This window comes from Neofelis nebulosa, chromosome 3, assembly GCF_028018385.1.
Source record: "Neofelis nebulosa isolate mNeoNeb1 chromosome 3, mNeoNeb1.pri, whole genome shotgun sequence".
Classification (NCBI taxonomy): Eukaryota; Metazoa; Chordata; class Mammalia; order Carnivora; family Felidae; genus Neofelis; species Neofelis nebulosa.
In genome coordinates, this window is record NC_080784.1 from 156280593 (window position 1) to 156295790 (window position 15198).

The window sequence follows — 15198 nt, forward strand, 5'->3', positions numbered from 1 at the left end:
ACTAGAGGAAGTCAACTAGTGAGCAATTTTCCAAACATAAGAAATGTGCTTGGCAGTGAAGTGCCACGGTGCTTATGCTGTGAAACATAAAACCCTAAAATCTCAGAAACTTGTAATGAAAGTTCATTTCTTGCTCACATTACATATATAGAGACTGTGAGTTCTCTGAGTCTTTATTCCACGTGTCTTCTCATTCTGGCACCCAGATTGAAGGAACAACCACTATACCAGTCATGCCTTTCTTGCGGGAGAGGCACATTCAAGAGGCAAGCTATTCCATGAAATCACATTTAACGCTTCAGTCTGCCAGAGAGCATGACTACTCATACTCATTTGACCAAATAAGTCTCATGACAAGTTGAAAACAAAAGTGGAATGAGGAAATATACTTCTCCAATGGCAGAGGTGAGGAGAGGAAGGGAGGAGGGGTAAATATTTGTGAATAGTAATCTATTAACACACTCTGACCTCTTAGTCACAAGCATTTATTTCCCTTCCTTGTGCACAAAAATACATCCCAAGAATGACATCCTAAATATCTTATCCAATCATGGCATCGGGCTGTAAATCCATCATTTTGTAATAATCTCTACTTTAAATGATGGCACTCCTCAGACTCACACATCCATCATAGAATGGTGGAATATCCACCAAAAAAAAGCACTAGTGTTTGAAAAGAGAATAATGAGAGTCAGGCCACAATCAATCTCTGGTCCATAGATATCTGAAATCCAGCTAGGTGAACACTTCAGATCCCTCTTGTTGGTAGTAGATCATGTTCCTTGATTAGTCTCTGGTTCTGTCCACTGGGAGGGATTCTGGATTCATTGTTCTCCATGGGTCTAAGCCTTGCCTTCCAGGAAGAGTTTTCTTTTGATTAGCCTCCTTGGCAACATGTGACGAGAATCTTCTGTCTTTTTCTTTCCAATAGAAAGGGGAAACCAAAAGTTCACTTTACATATTGAATAGCCACAAACTCTTTTAATACAGTCTAGCAGTGATTCCAAAAGCACAAATCTCTTAAAAATAGGGTTGGATTTTTTTTAACCTAGTTGATGCTCAATATTCTAAAAACCAAACAATTATTTTTGAGACTTTTTTTCTGTTTAGGTTAAGTGTAGGTATTTTCAGTATATCTGCCTTTCATTGGCTCATACTCTTAGCTTTATTCTGAACTATTTTATTCAACTAAAAAGATTTATCAGATACCGTGTAATAACAAAGAAATTACACGAGATAATCTATTCAGAGAGTTTAATAAAGGATTAAACCATGCTTATGGTTTTTCATGGGAATGTGCCTTACTGGCTATGCCCATGATTTGGTCTTTGACCTAAGGATGCATTTTAATGAGGCTCTGGGTATCAAAACATTTCTTAGGTTTATGTTTACTGTTTAGAAAAGATAACCCATTATATTTCCTAGCCCTATAAGTGTCAGATATTCAAAATCTAATTTCCTTTTTATCCTTTATTGAAAAGAAGCAGGGTGTTTTGATTTGTTTGATTTTTTTTTCTGAGCTCATCTCTTGCTTTTACCCAATGCATTGTAGCATTTTATCCAATGCAACCTAATCCTCACATTAACATTTATTTTCCAAACCTTCTTTGTCAAAACCACAGTTTTTTTTTTTGAAGTTTTTTTTTTAATTTTTTTTTAACGTTTTTTTATTTTTGAGAGAGAGAGAGAGCAAGAACGGGGGAGGGTCAGAGAGAGAGGGAGACACAGAATCTGAAACAGGCTCCAGGCTCTGAGCGGTCAGCATAGAGCCCGACGTGGGGCTCAAACTCACGGACCGCGAGATCATGACCTGAGCCGAAGTTGGACGCTTAACCGACTGAGCCACCCAGGCGCCCCAAAACCACAGTTTCATTAGACACACTGTCTTGCTTTCCCAATTATCACAGTTGATAGTTTTATTATTTTTTCCCCAGTGCAAATGAGTTAGCTTTTACCTAAGGAACATAGGTGCACATTTTTGTATTAGTCAGCTTCTGATAGTCTATGTTGTATAACAAACCACCCCAAAATCTCAGTGCCCAACATTAGCATAAGTTTACTTCTCACTCCATTTATATGGATTGTGTGGGATGGTTGTGCCTCCACTATAATCTGTCAGGCAGATTTGTATCTTCTACATTTGTCCTTTAATTCTATATGCCATAGTGAAGGAACAGCAGCAAGCTAGGACATGACCTTTCTCATAGCACAGGGGAAAATCAAGAGAAACTAAGTCAAAGTATGTCATTTTATTTCAGCTCCTGCTCAGCTATGGCACATGACAGATAGGCTCACATAAAGTTAGCCACGTAAGTCACTTGGCCAATAGATGAAAAGTTATAATCACCTATTGGGAGTTAGTAAAGGAGAAGGAAGAATAAATATTGAACAATACTACAACTTACAAAAGGAACATAAAAACAAATCTTAGGACCAAGTCCCCAGGGGCTATAATAGACTATAATATTTAGAGTTTAAATAAATGAAGACTTAAAAAAGAGAAAGAATAAGCTTAGTGAAATAACAGGAGTATCAGGGAAGTATGAAATCATGCAAACAATTAGAATTGTCAAAAGACAAAGAGCTAGAGGGCACCTGAATGGCTTAGTCAGTTGAGCGACCTAGTCTTGATTTCAGCTTTGGTCATGATCCCAGGGTTGGGGATCAATCCCTATGTCAGGCTCCACACTGAGTGTAGAGCCTGCTTAAGATTCTCTTTCTCCTCTGCTCCTGCTTGCTCTCTCTCAGAATAAAATTAAATTAAATTAAAGTACAATAAAAATAAAATAAAATAGAATAGAATAAAACAAAATATAAAATAAAATATAAAATAAAATAAAATAAAATAAAATAAAATAAAATAAAATAAAATATTTTTAAAAAGACAAACAGCTAGCTCTGTCAAGAACTACTAAAGTTGACTAAAGATGAAGCCTGAAAGATGTCCATGAATTGAGGCAACATGGAGACCATTGGTGAGCTAGACACGAAAAATTTCAGTAGAGCAGAGGAGCCATGGCCAGGTCAGAAAGCTACTTAAGAAAATGGATACAAGATTTTGAAGTTTGAGAGACTTTTGATAAATTACACCCTTCTCTTCCCTACCAAATTCGAATAAAATTACAAATACACACAGGAGTAAGAGATATTGAGATCATAGCAACAAATCTATAACTAGTAAAGTTGAACTGGACATTACAACTGTACTTATGGCCAATGTATGGTTCCTTGTATTTCTTGTATTTCTCTTTTCTTACAAAGCTTGGGGTATGTCCACAGGGAAGATTGGGTCTGCAGAACAGACTCCATTTATCCATCCATGGGCAAGGGGAAAAAAAAATGGCTGCCTCAGGCACTTCAAAGCCTTCAGGTCAGTATATACAGAAACTGGCTTTCAGGAGTTTTTAAAAGATGCTGGGCCTCAATCCCAGATTTTCTACAGAGAGAGAATGAACATTAGAAGCACGCCTTCACCATCCAGGTATATGTGGCAGAGACTATTCATTGTCTCTCACTATCACATTTCCCTTCATAACTTCAGGACTGTACCTCCTTGCCACTCAATTTTATCAAGGCAAATGGATTCCTAGCTGGAAACCAAATTGCCCAGCCTTTCTTGCTCTTGCTTTGGTGCAGATTAAGTGACAGATAAAGTAATAGAACAGATTCCAGGTCACATCTTTAAAAAGAAAATATTTTATCATCCATTTTCTTTTTCTCTGGGTCTGGGTTCTGAGAAATGGAAACAAATAGCACATCAAAGATGGAAACTATGTATACCGTTACAGTAACTTATGTTACACTATAATTAATATATAATTTAGAACTTAGTAATGTCATGCTGTCATAACAAAAATCTCAAATGAAGCACTGGCTTCTTAGGTGAGCTATGAGCCTCAAGCACACAAAAACCTTAGTTTTGAAAGCTAGCAACACTTACTACATCATGACGAAATATTTGGTCTATCAGCTTCAGTAGTATGGAAGGCAGACCGCAATCTTTCCAATGTTTTATGTGGTTCTGAAAGGGTAAGTGCACTGCACTTTGTATGACTTCACCTTGTTGCTTTTAGCAAGATCCTGAATGAGATAAATGCAGACAGGGTACAATTAGCCAGGTTGTGAGCAGAGATGGAACGGAACACATTTCTCCCAAAGGAGTTTTTTGGGGGTTTTTGTGTTTTGTTTTGTTTTTTTGTCCTGTGGCTTGCAATTTGAATCGACTGTAAGTTTAGTGTCTGGGTACCTAACAATATTAGAAATGGTAGTTTTTTTTTTTTCTATATAACTTTACTCAAAGGAGATAAAATTGTTTTCCATATCTATTTTATAATCCATCTCACCAAGATTTCTCAGCTAGATATATGGTGTTTCTTTCGCAGTCAAGACTTTTTTTTTTTCTATTATATAGCCTCATGTAACCTCAGTTAATCTGAGAAAGGAAGAATGGACTTAACAATGTAAATAAATAAAAGTGTTAATGAATAAAAACAAATGAGTACACAATGAACATGAAAATCTTCTAGAAGGCAAACCAAAAGTCAAGAAGGACAATGAACAAATCAGACAAGAACCAAGGTCTAACTAAGGAAGTTTTTCCACCACTAGCTGAGGAAGTCTTTATGATTTCTGGCTGGCTGGAATTCATCATTATTATATACTAATGACCATTTGCTATATGTTCTTCCCAATTCCAGATGGCCAAAAGAGTGCTTTTATTGTCAATACGCTATTCACATTACACTGTGTATTAGGGATGTGTGTGTGTGTGTGTTGTGTGTGTGTGTGTGTGCGTGCACATGTACATGTATGTGTGTATATGGTAGGACTAGAGAGTGATGGAGTGATAGAGATTAATTCATCTATTAATACATATGCCACTGGACTTTGAATAGTAACATCCTGACTCTATGGAGAGCATGCATATCACCCAGAGATGGTGGACTTTGCACAGAATAGAACCTCATGTTACCTTTTTGGAAAGATGTGTGAGAGAAATGATATGCAATAATACTTGAGTGGCCAGAGAAGAAGAAACTGCTCATCACTCCTTAGCATCCATTCATCCATTTGTTAACGACCTTCTTCTGCCTTTGATTCTGAACCATGACAGCACAAATATAAAGCACATTTCTCAGTTTCCCTTGTCACTAAGTGGTCACAGCCTCAATTAAATTGAGAAGAAAAGAGATCTATGCAACACCCAAGTACATTTTGAAAAAGAAAGCTTATTGCCCTCTATTTCATTTCCTCTTTCCTTGCTTATGCTTGTTGAGAAATGGTGACAATTAGAACAGCCACTTTAAATCAAGAGATAGAAGTCAGGTGTTGAAGATAATAACTGCCTGCTCATCCAGCATGCCTAATAGCCTTAAAACTTCTCTCAACCTCTGGGCCCAAAAATGACAGAGAAATAAACTTCTGGCAGATCCAATGAAACTTTGCATCCTTTTTTATTTCTTTGTTTTGTTGTTGTTGTTGTTTTTTTACAGAAACTTAACTCATACCCTAATTCAGTAAGTACCCATGCAAGTTTCATTCTTTTCCCCGACATCACAATTCACACAGATCATTCATCTTATGTAGCAGATTGAGTGAGAAGGACCAGAAGTATAATAAAACTTATCCTTACAATATAGTTGTCCTCTAAGTATGAAGTAGGGATTTTGTTCTTCCTTAAATTAGGAGAGGAAGCAGATACTAGTTATTTAAGCGTACTACCAAGAGTTTATGAAAGGAAGAGAAATGAAGAAATGAGGCATATTTGAAATTATTAGAAGGCACGGTTAAAAGAAGATCGACTGGAGCGTATTTGTAATACTATTATGACAGGGATTCAGATAGGTAACACTTTGGAACAGGAGGTAAAAGTATAAAAAACTAAAGATTTTGTTATTCCTTCCTAGATACACTAATTCACATTTGTTCAGGAGAGTCAACCAAGGTACAGAAAAAAAAAATTTTAAGAATACAAAGGATGGCTCTACACTGAGAGAGGAAAAAAATTTTTAATTAAATTCTGCTGACTTCAGAGATCCTGAGTTTCAAAACTGAAATTTAGGTTTTACTGACATAGGAAGTTGTTGCTAATAGGCAGAATCTGGAAGGTGCCATTGAAATGATTGGCAAAACTTAAAATAAGAAGGGATACAATCCAACTAATGTCAGGTTGAGTTTCAATCACCTTAGGGACACAACCAGTTTCTGGACAAGAACCAAGCTTCTACAACCAGAATAGCTACTCTTAATTTCATGGGTTATGTGAGTGAAACTTTCCTTGATTAGTAAATGCAGTTGCAGTACAAGTAAGAAAATAAAAAAGAATTAAATGAATGCATGATATTGATAATTTAAGTTGGAACTATGCATAGACATAATGATAAGTTTGGAATCATTGAGATAATATTGCAAGTGTCACACAACTTTGAAACTTTTAACAGTACCTAGCATATTAAATTTTGGTTTGATACATTGTGTGCCAAGTTTAAATGCAAGAAGTCTTGAAAGTTTTATTTTACAAAAAGAAGGCAGTGTGTGATGGGAATGAATAGTTATGATCTAGCAGATAGATGGGATATGTCTTTACAGAAATAAGAAAGAATAGGATTGATTACACATGTGGAAGAATTGGGCTTTGAGGAAGTGAGACACTTTCACCCTTTTAGTAAAAATGAAGAAAATATGTTTGCATTTACAGGTTGGTTTATAAATTTGGTGATGGAAAGATGCTGAGTCCCCTTCGATGACTTCAATTTTCTTAGTGAAGTGTGAAGTGAAATCATTATTTTGGAAGGAAGAAGAAAGAGGGAGATGTGAATAAATTAAGAAGAGGAAAATTACAGTCAGAAGATGAACAAGCAAATTTTCTAGGTAAAAAATAGTTGTGTATCTAGTAAGTATCAAATTACCAATTGAGTTTATGTCCATATACTTAAAATAAAGCTGTGTAACATTACCCAATGATGTTCTCTTATAGCATTCAGAAGCATGAGTACAATAAAAAATAAAAGAGACCCTCGTGTTGAACCAATGTGTATTTCCTACCAGGCACATGTGAGCAAAGCATAAGGGGCCTGGAGAGTTGAGAGTACTTTCCAGTAAATGATTTGAACATCATGCTATGGGGTAAGAATGGAAGTAAAGAATGGAAGGGGCTAATGGATGATGAGAAAATGACAGAACCAGTGGACTAGAGATCTTGTTGAGTTTGAAAAAATATATATTATATGAAATAATATATATTCATATATATATACTATTATATTGTGAAAAATATATTATATGAAATAGTATCTATACTCATATGTTATATAAAATAGAAGATCTTGCTTCTCCTGGGAGCATCCCATACCTCCTCTGTAATTCTCATCTTCTGGTGATTAATGTTATGCACATTTCTCTGGGAAGAGAAAGTTTATAAACTCCCCAATTATCACCACTGTATCTACCAGCTGGCCTGGCTCCATATATACATATACACATATACATATATCCTATGAGTTCCCTCCTATTGCCTGGATAAACTATTCAAAATCCTATCCCAAGGCCAAACCCTGTACTTTTGCACTGACTGAAATCCCATGAATGATTTCCCGCTTTTCCCTTCTCTCTTGCAACACGAAGTCTTTCTTATTACCTAAGAACATAGCTATAAGTCAAAAACATGTTATTTCTTATATCAAAAAATAAACATTTTTAAAAATTTGACTTCATACCCCCTTCCAGATTCCTATCATTCTCAGTTTGTCTCTTCTTTTCTCTTGTACCCAATCCAATCATACTTTTATCCTGGCTAATTCACATTAACATTAATTGCTATCTTCAATATCACTAATGACCTCCAGACTGCCAAAAACAATAGGAAATCCACAATCTTCTTTTTAATCTATTAGCTGTAACATTTGCCCCTTTTGCTCATTCACTCAGACCTGATTTTTTTTTTCTTCCCTTGACTTCTATGATACGTGTATATTTAGGTTGTACTTGCTTCCTCAGTGTTAAATTTTTCCTACTCTCCCTTTGCTGGTTTCTCTTATTCTTCTTAGTTTCTAAACATTATCACGACATGAAACATCATCTCAGACTCCGTTTTTCCTTCATCTCTACTCACTTCCTTGGTTATCTCATCCAACTGCATAATCCTAAATAACAACCTGATCACTAGCCCCACATTTATATATTCAAACTAGGTTTTCCTGATAAACTCAGGTTCATGGTTGCTGTTTGACATCTCCATTTAGATGCCTATTAAAGACTTTAAATTCACTGTGTCCCAAACCAAATTCCATATTCCCCAAACCCTTTTGTGAATGATTTCTAATAACTGAAGGAAAAAATCTGAGTCAACTTTAATGCCTCTGTTTTTCCACATCCCACTTACATCAATATATAATCTATCTTACCTTTGTTTTTTAAGTTTATTTATTAATTTTGAGAGGGAGAGAGAGAGAAAGAAAGAGAGAATGACTAGGGGAGGGGCAGAGAGAGAAGGAGAGAGAGAATACCAAGCAGGTTCTGTGCTGACATCACAGAGCATGACATGGGACTCAGTCTAACGAACCATGAGACCATGACCTGAGCTGAAACTAGGGGTCACACTGTTAACCAACTGAGCCACCCAGTGCCCCTCATCTATCTTAACTTTATGCATTTAATTGAATCACTTCTTACATCTCTTGAACTGTTATACTCCTAGTCTAGTCTAACCACATCACTGAATTATCACAGTAGATTTGTTTTCTCACCTTCCATTCTTAACCCTATATAGGCTGTTCTTTATCACATACAGAGGGACAATTTGAAGATAGAAGGTGCAATTCTATAGCTCATTCAATGGTTTCTACCTTAAACAAAGTAAGGTTTTAAGTCATGGACTTAAATGGACTACACTGCCTATATAATTGAGATCCCTACCATCTTGCAGGACTCAGATTAATCCAGTAATGTAAGGAACTATGTCTTGTTTCATTTAAATGAAAGATTTTCCTCACTCCTAAGCAGAAGGTTTAATCTACTGCATCAGGAAAAATAATATCAAGCATTTTGTACAATGAGCATGACCAATAAGCACGATTCTACTGATACACCAAACACATTCTCACCTGGAAAATGATTAGAACAAAGCATATATTATCATTTTTAATATTAAAATAAACTAAAAACAAATGTCAACCTCTAATTCCCCTTTCAGTATACTTCTCTGCTTTCCTTTGGCCTACCTTCTTTATTCTTGAAAGTACTTTTATCATTTTACCTCAACTTTTGGAGGAAGGTAGATACCTTTTTGGATACCCTGTTTGTTTTTCTTTTTTCTTTTTTTTTTTGAGAGAGAGAGAGCAGAGGAGGGGCAGAGAGAGAGAGAGAGAGAGAGAGAGAGAGAGAGAGAGAGAGAAAGAATCTTAAGTAGGGTCCTTTCCCAGTGCAGAACCCCACTTAGGGCTCAATCTCAAGACCATGAGATCATTATCTGAACAGAAATCAAGAGTTGGACACTTAACCAACTGAGCTACCCAAGCACCACTGGATACCCTGTTTCTGTTCAATGACAAATCCTCCACCTTTCTTCCTATTTCTTCAAATACATTATTTTATCAGTTACCCCCTTTTAACTCTCGAATTCAGTCTCTCTCACTCTACTTGCTCTTATTTTCAGCTTTTAAACATACTCAAGACTATCCCACCCTGAAAAATAGAACAAAAGAAAATTCTGTTAACTAGTTACCATAAAATAACCTTTTTTTTTCACTACCAAGTCCCTTGAAAGACTATTGGGTCTTTCCTCCCACCCCCATCACATTCATTTCTCCCCCAGTTAATTGTCTTTGGTCCCCTAAGACTTCATTAATACTGTTTCGGAAAAAAGTTACCTATAATGTCCTTATTGTTGAATGCAATAGATTTTTTTTTGTGTGTGAGACTTATCTTTTTTTCTTGTGTCATTAGTCATTTCCTTCTTAAAATCTCTCCACTTCTTGTTCTCTGTGACACTACCCTCTCCTCATTCTTCTGCTCTTTAACTTTCTTCTGAGTTTCCTGTGTCACCTCTACCCCTATGGCTCAGTAAATTCAACTTGTTTGATCCTTTAAACTAAGGCATCCCAAAGTTCACCCTTTCTAACATACACTAGCAACTGGTAACAAAGTGTCATATCATCTGATTTTACATTGCCTCCAGGACAAACTTGAGAATGCTGTGATGATGTTTTCAGACTATATTCTGTCTAGCCAAAGGGTCTACAGGATGTTTGGCAAATAATCAGTGGTTCTGAAGTTGGAAGTCCTAGTCAATCTCAGTGCATTTATCAATAAACTTTGTAGCAATTTAATCCTAATGGCCACAGACCAAAGCGATTTGTTGTTGTTAGAAAATGCATGCCCACACGGAGTGGTGCCTCTGAGACCTCTGGAACCACTGAGAGGGTCCTGGGAGGTTGAGAGGCTGGTTACCTTGGAAACACTTTAGTTTCTCAGGAATGGACAGAGCCATCCCCGCTTTTGAAGAAGGCTTAAGAACTGTTTTCCTACACACAGAAGGACAATAAAAAAATTGGATAGGACTTCAATTTTTTCTGGGTCTATGCTAGAGGATGTGTGTATGGCATATTTCATGTAGTTGGGGGAAGATTTTCTTGGAAAAAAAAAGGCCTTATACAAAAATTAAAACAATATAATTTAAAAGAAAGAAAAAAATTTACAGCTAAACCTCCTCCACAGACCTTAAGCCACACCAAATGAATTTAAAAAAACAAAACAACACTAACAATAATACATTCTCACACAGCCCTGCCTGTTGCCACCTTCTCCCTTGGCCTGCAGTGCGGAAGAGAAAGACAGCAAGGAAAGGGTTCTTCTAACAAGTGCCTGGGGGAAGGCCCACACTTTCCCTTCTGGCTCCAGCCTGCCTGTCACATCTTCTCACCACATGTTTGCCATTGGAAATCAGTTGCTCAAGCCAAACTCAGTTATTCACCACAAATCTCTTGCTCTCTGTTGTTCCTGGAAAGTTGCCCACCTCCTGCAATACTCCCTCCACCTCCTCTGTTTCAGATTTTTTCCCCCATTCTTTAAAGATCCAGTCAAGTCTTGTCATTTCCTAGAAGACTTCCCCAACTACAATGGCTTTTGCTGACATCTCTGAACTCCTAAAGCTCTGATAGTCTGCAAATATCATTTGACCCTCAGCAAAGGTAATCACGTCTTTCTGACTTTTTTCCTTAACGCGTATCACTATCCTTCCCACCAGGGTTAGCTTCCCTAAAGGGCAGGACTGGGTCAAAATTCTCCTAGTCTGGACCTTAGTTCATTGCACAGAGTAGGTTCATTGCCAAACATAAATTAAAGGCAGAAGCATAAAAACACAAACAATAAATAAAAACAAATATGATTCTGTACACTCACAACCTCCTTGGTAGAAATTTCTATATCTACTGGTAATTCTCAAGACCCAACATGTCATTGTTCTTTATGATTTACTTCTGATTCCATATGGCCTACTGAAGAACCATAGTTTATAAGCTGTATATTCACCTTCATGTGAACATTTTTACCTGTGGCCTCCTTTTACTTTTCTATAATAATCTGGAACTGTTAATCAAAGACCAAGATTCATGGTCAGAGTAATACAGATCCTGAAGAATTCAAAACTTATATATGGAGAGTATTTAGCAATATATATTTTTCTTCATGGTAATTCCCTTGGGTAAAATATAACACCTCTTGTAGCACTATAGAATCACACTGCTTTGAAAAATATATGCTATAGAGGTATTTATATTGAGAATATAACACTTTGTAGGTATGCTCTGTTTTCTGACCTCAGTCATTCTATTACGGTTTAACTGTGAACTATTAACACCTCAGCAGGTATGCAAGCAGCACATATCATTAGTTTTCTTCCTACCTTCACCTGAATGTGGCCAGTCTGGAGATTTGAAATTTCTGGGGACATTTCACAATCTGTGAAGTGTTTTTTGATCACACTGAACAAATCTTTTGCTCTCTTTGTCATGTTCAGCCAATGTTTGGAAGTATTCCACTAGTATTAAACAAAGTTCAGTGTTTTCTGCCAAAAATGATGTTTGAGTAATGATTCCGATAGAAACTTTTCTGGGTGGTTCTCATTTTTCAAAGAGAAAAAGGGATATTCCAAGTATTTATGGCTGGCCAAGAAAAATTTCAAGGCTTTTAGTATGGAAGCTTACATAAAGCTTACAGGTAGGTAACGTGACTATAAACAATCAATCAATGAAGGCCCATTTTCATTTTTATGAAAACTATACTTAGGGCTATATGCAATAAGAGCTATTTGGGTAGAGAAATTCAAATTGAAATAAAGCCAGGCTTGGACTTTTGTCTATTAGCTGGACTTTATTGTTGCTGATATGAGTTTTTTTTAAATAGCAAAAAGTGGCCAATTTTCACAGCTAAAACAGATAATTCCAAAAATACCTGTAATATTACAAGCACCCAACAAATTACAGCATTTATTTTCCTCTAAATATCAGGACAAAAAATTCCAAAGTGTCGTTCTATTATTTAAAAGCCTCTTGCATTAGCCAGAGATAAGAAGAAAAAAGCCATCTCTATTGATCTATGGATAAAAGCAAATAGTATAGTATTGAGTGAGCAGTGTCAGCAAGAAAATAATGTATTGTATCGGAAAAGAGAAAGACATCAACTTTAGTGAGTAGATAAAAGTTGGTTAGGTTAGTTAATTTAAAAGAATGTGCATATCAATGTGGCCTTTGTGTAGAAGCAAGGAAAATAGGAAAAGAAACAATTGCATTACATTTTACATTCTGTAGAATGCAGAAGGAAGGGGGACTCAAGAGCACAGCTCTGGTATAAAGAAGAATTAAGGTTTCCATAACACTAAACAGTGCAACCATGGCTTCTTGGTGAACAAACTCTTCTCCTCCCCACATCCTATGGGAATTATAATGAAAAAGATTACATGCAAATTAAGTGAATATTACTCCTGTGAAAGATGTGCCTGGTTAGTTTCCCTTAAAAGAAAGTCTGTTTAAGAGAAAATGACTTTGAGGCTTTCTTTTTTAATGTCATGGCATATATAGAAAATAATATTTATATGCACATTGGGGTAAATGGACACGGTGGACAATTACCGCAGACTCACGGCCTCCCCAGGCTCTGCACAACTTCTTTGTGGACTGAGATCAGCATGTCCTGGGCACCAGTAACCCCTTCCCCGCAGGCGGGTACAACCTGGCTCATCTTCAGACACTAGTTGTTATCCGTGGGAAAAGAATTTATGTTTAGAATAAAGGGGTTAAATTAGGCCTACATGCACTTGAGTTTCTGGACCACACACGTAGTATCTCTTATTGTTCAAGTTGCAAACAGTGTGAATAAATCTAATAGTTGCATATCTATGTTGCATGACCTGTTTAAATTACGGGCATTACTCATGTATGGAATGGAATTTGGGACTGAAGAATAAAAGCTACCTTTCTGTGTATTTTGGCTCATTATTATAGACAATGTAGCAGCTGATTTTTTGGATTGATTTTTCTACACTATGCTATCACTCAAACAGGTTTAGTTGGCCTAGAGCCCAAGAGGAAAAGGGTACCAAAAGTTATATATAATAGCTACATTCAAGTATTCATTTTCCTACCTTTCCAATATTAAAAAAATATGGTATCGATTATTTGAAAATCAGGATTTTTTTTGTTGTAATTTTAGGTAAAAAGTCAATATTTACACTTCGCAACTTTTCTTTGCAATTTAATAAAGCATAGGAAAGTACAACGTAATTCAAAGAATAAAATATGTTAAAACAGATCATCAACCATTAATCTTTTGCCAAATGTAGTGATGTGCAGGAAACACAAAATCTTTATTTTTAACAATAAATGTTTTGAGATACCTTGCCTCAGGCTGAACCCTCTGGCTGACAAGGTTTCAGAATGCTTATCAGAGAGTAGTTTCCTCTTTCTTCTAAGCCTATGTAGAAAGATCAGGCAGTTGGTAAGTAGCAAAATCACCTTACTAGAGATATTTAATTATAATCAAAACTGTTTAAGGGGCGCCTGGATGACTCAGTTGGTTAAGCTGCTGACTTTGGCTCAGGTCGTGATCTCAGGGTCCATGGATTTGAGCCCCACATGAGGCTCTGTGTTGATAGCTGGGAGCTTGGAGCCTGCTTCAGATTGTGTGTCTCCTTCTCTCTCTCTGCCCCTCCCCACTCATACTCTCTCTCTCTCTCAAAAATAAACATTAAAAAAATTTTAAAAAACTATTTAAAAATATCACCAAATAAGCTGGTCAAATTAATGACCAACAACCTGTGTAGTCACTGTTTTTCAGAGTCACAATACACTGGTACCTCCCAGAGGGTGCTGTCAAAGTTTGTGCCTCTGATGTGAAAAGCATAATCCTAACTTAGACACAAGATTTAGGGCATTTGTAGGTTCATGGTATAAAAGTGTACAATTCAAATATAGCACGGATTGAAATGACAAAGTGGCTTAGAGTTGAGCCATTTCCATCTTTGCATTGTTGTGTGATGATTTTTCCCATATGATATGTTTTCTTCTCCTTTTTCCTATATTTACATTTACCTTTTACCTCTTCAAATTCATCTTTTCTCTCTTTTTCTTTGTGTAAACTAGATAATACTCATGCATATGAAAGAAATCCTTCTGGAATGCTATAATTTATTTTCCTTGGGGAATGGGAGCTATTATGAAATCATTGAGGTTTAGCAAAGGCTGGAATGAAAAATTAAGTGTTTTCTGCATAAGCAACATGAAAAAGAAGGGTTTTTTTTTCTGAGATGTTACCACTAATTCTTATACACAACTTGGTCTGGTAGTATCTCATCATCATTAATATTAATTTAGTTTTGTGAGCTACACATGACACACTAAGAAAATAAATAAGCTCAGCTAACCCTGTACATGGTTATTTCAACTGTAAACCAACAAAACATAAACAAAATGTGAGTATCTGTGGATTGCCTGATGTACAAATATAGACTGAAATGGCATATTATAGGACAACTGGAAGACGTAGTGTATACTAATAGAACCTTCACAATAAGAAAAATATGTATAATGTTTAAAGTTTAAAAAGCAGTCTTAGGGCACCTGGATGGCTTGGTTAGCTAAGCATCAGACTCTTGATTTCAGCTCAGGTCACGATCTCACGGTTGATGGGATTGAGCCCCACATTGGG

The 15198-nt window shown here is 36.3% G+C and overlaps 1 long non-coding RNA gene across 1 annotated transcript; it reads right to left on the bottom strand.

Moving 5' to 3' along the window:
• Positions 1-469: 469 nt before the first annotated feature.
• LOC131507528 (uncharacterized) lies at positions 470-8600 on the bottom strand. Its single transcript, XR_009259542.1, has 2 exons — positions 8403-8600; positions 470-920 (listed from the first exon to the last, which is right to left on the bottom strand). It is a non-coding gene; the product is annotated as an uncharacterized LOC131507528 (long non-coding RNA).
• Positions 8601-15198: the final 6598 nt, after the last annotated feature.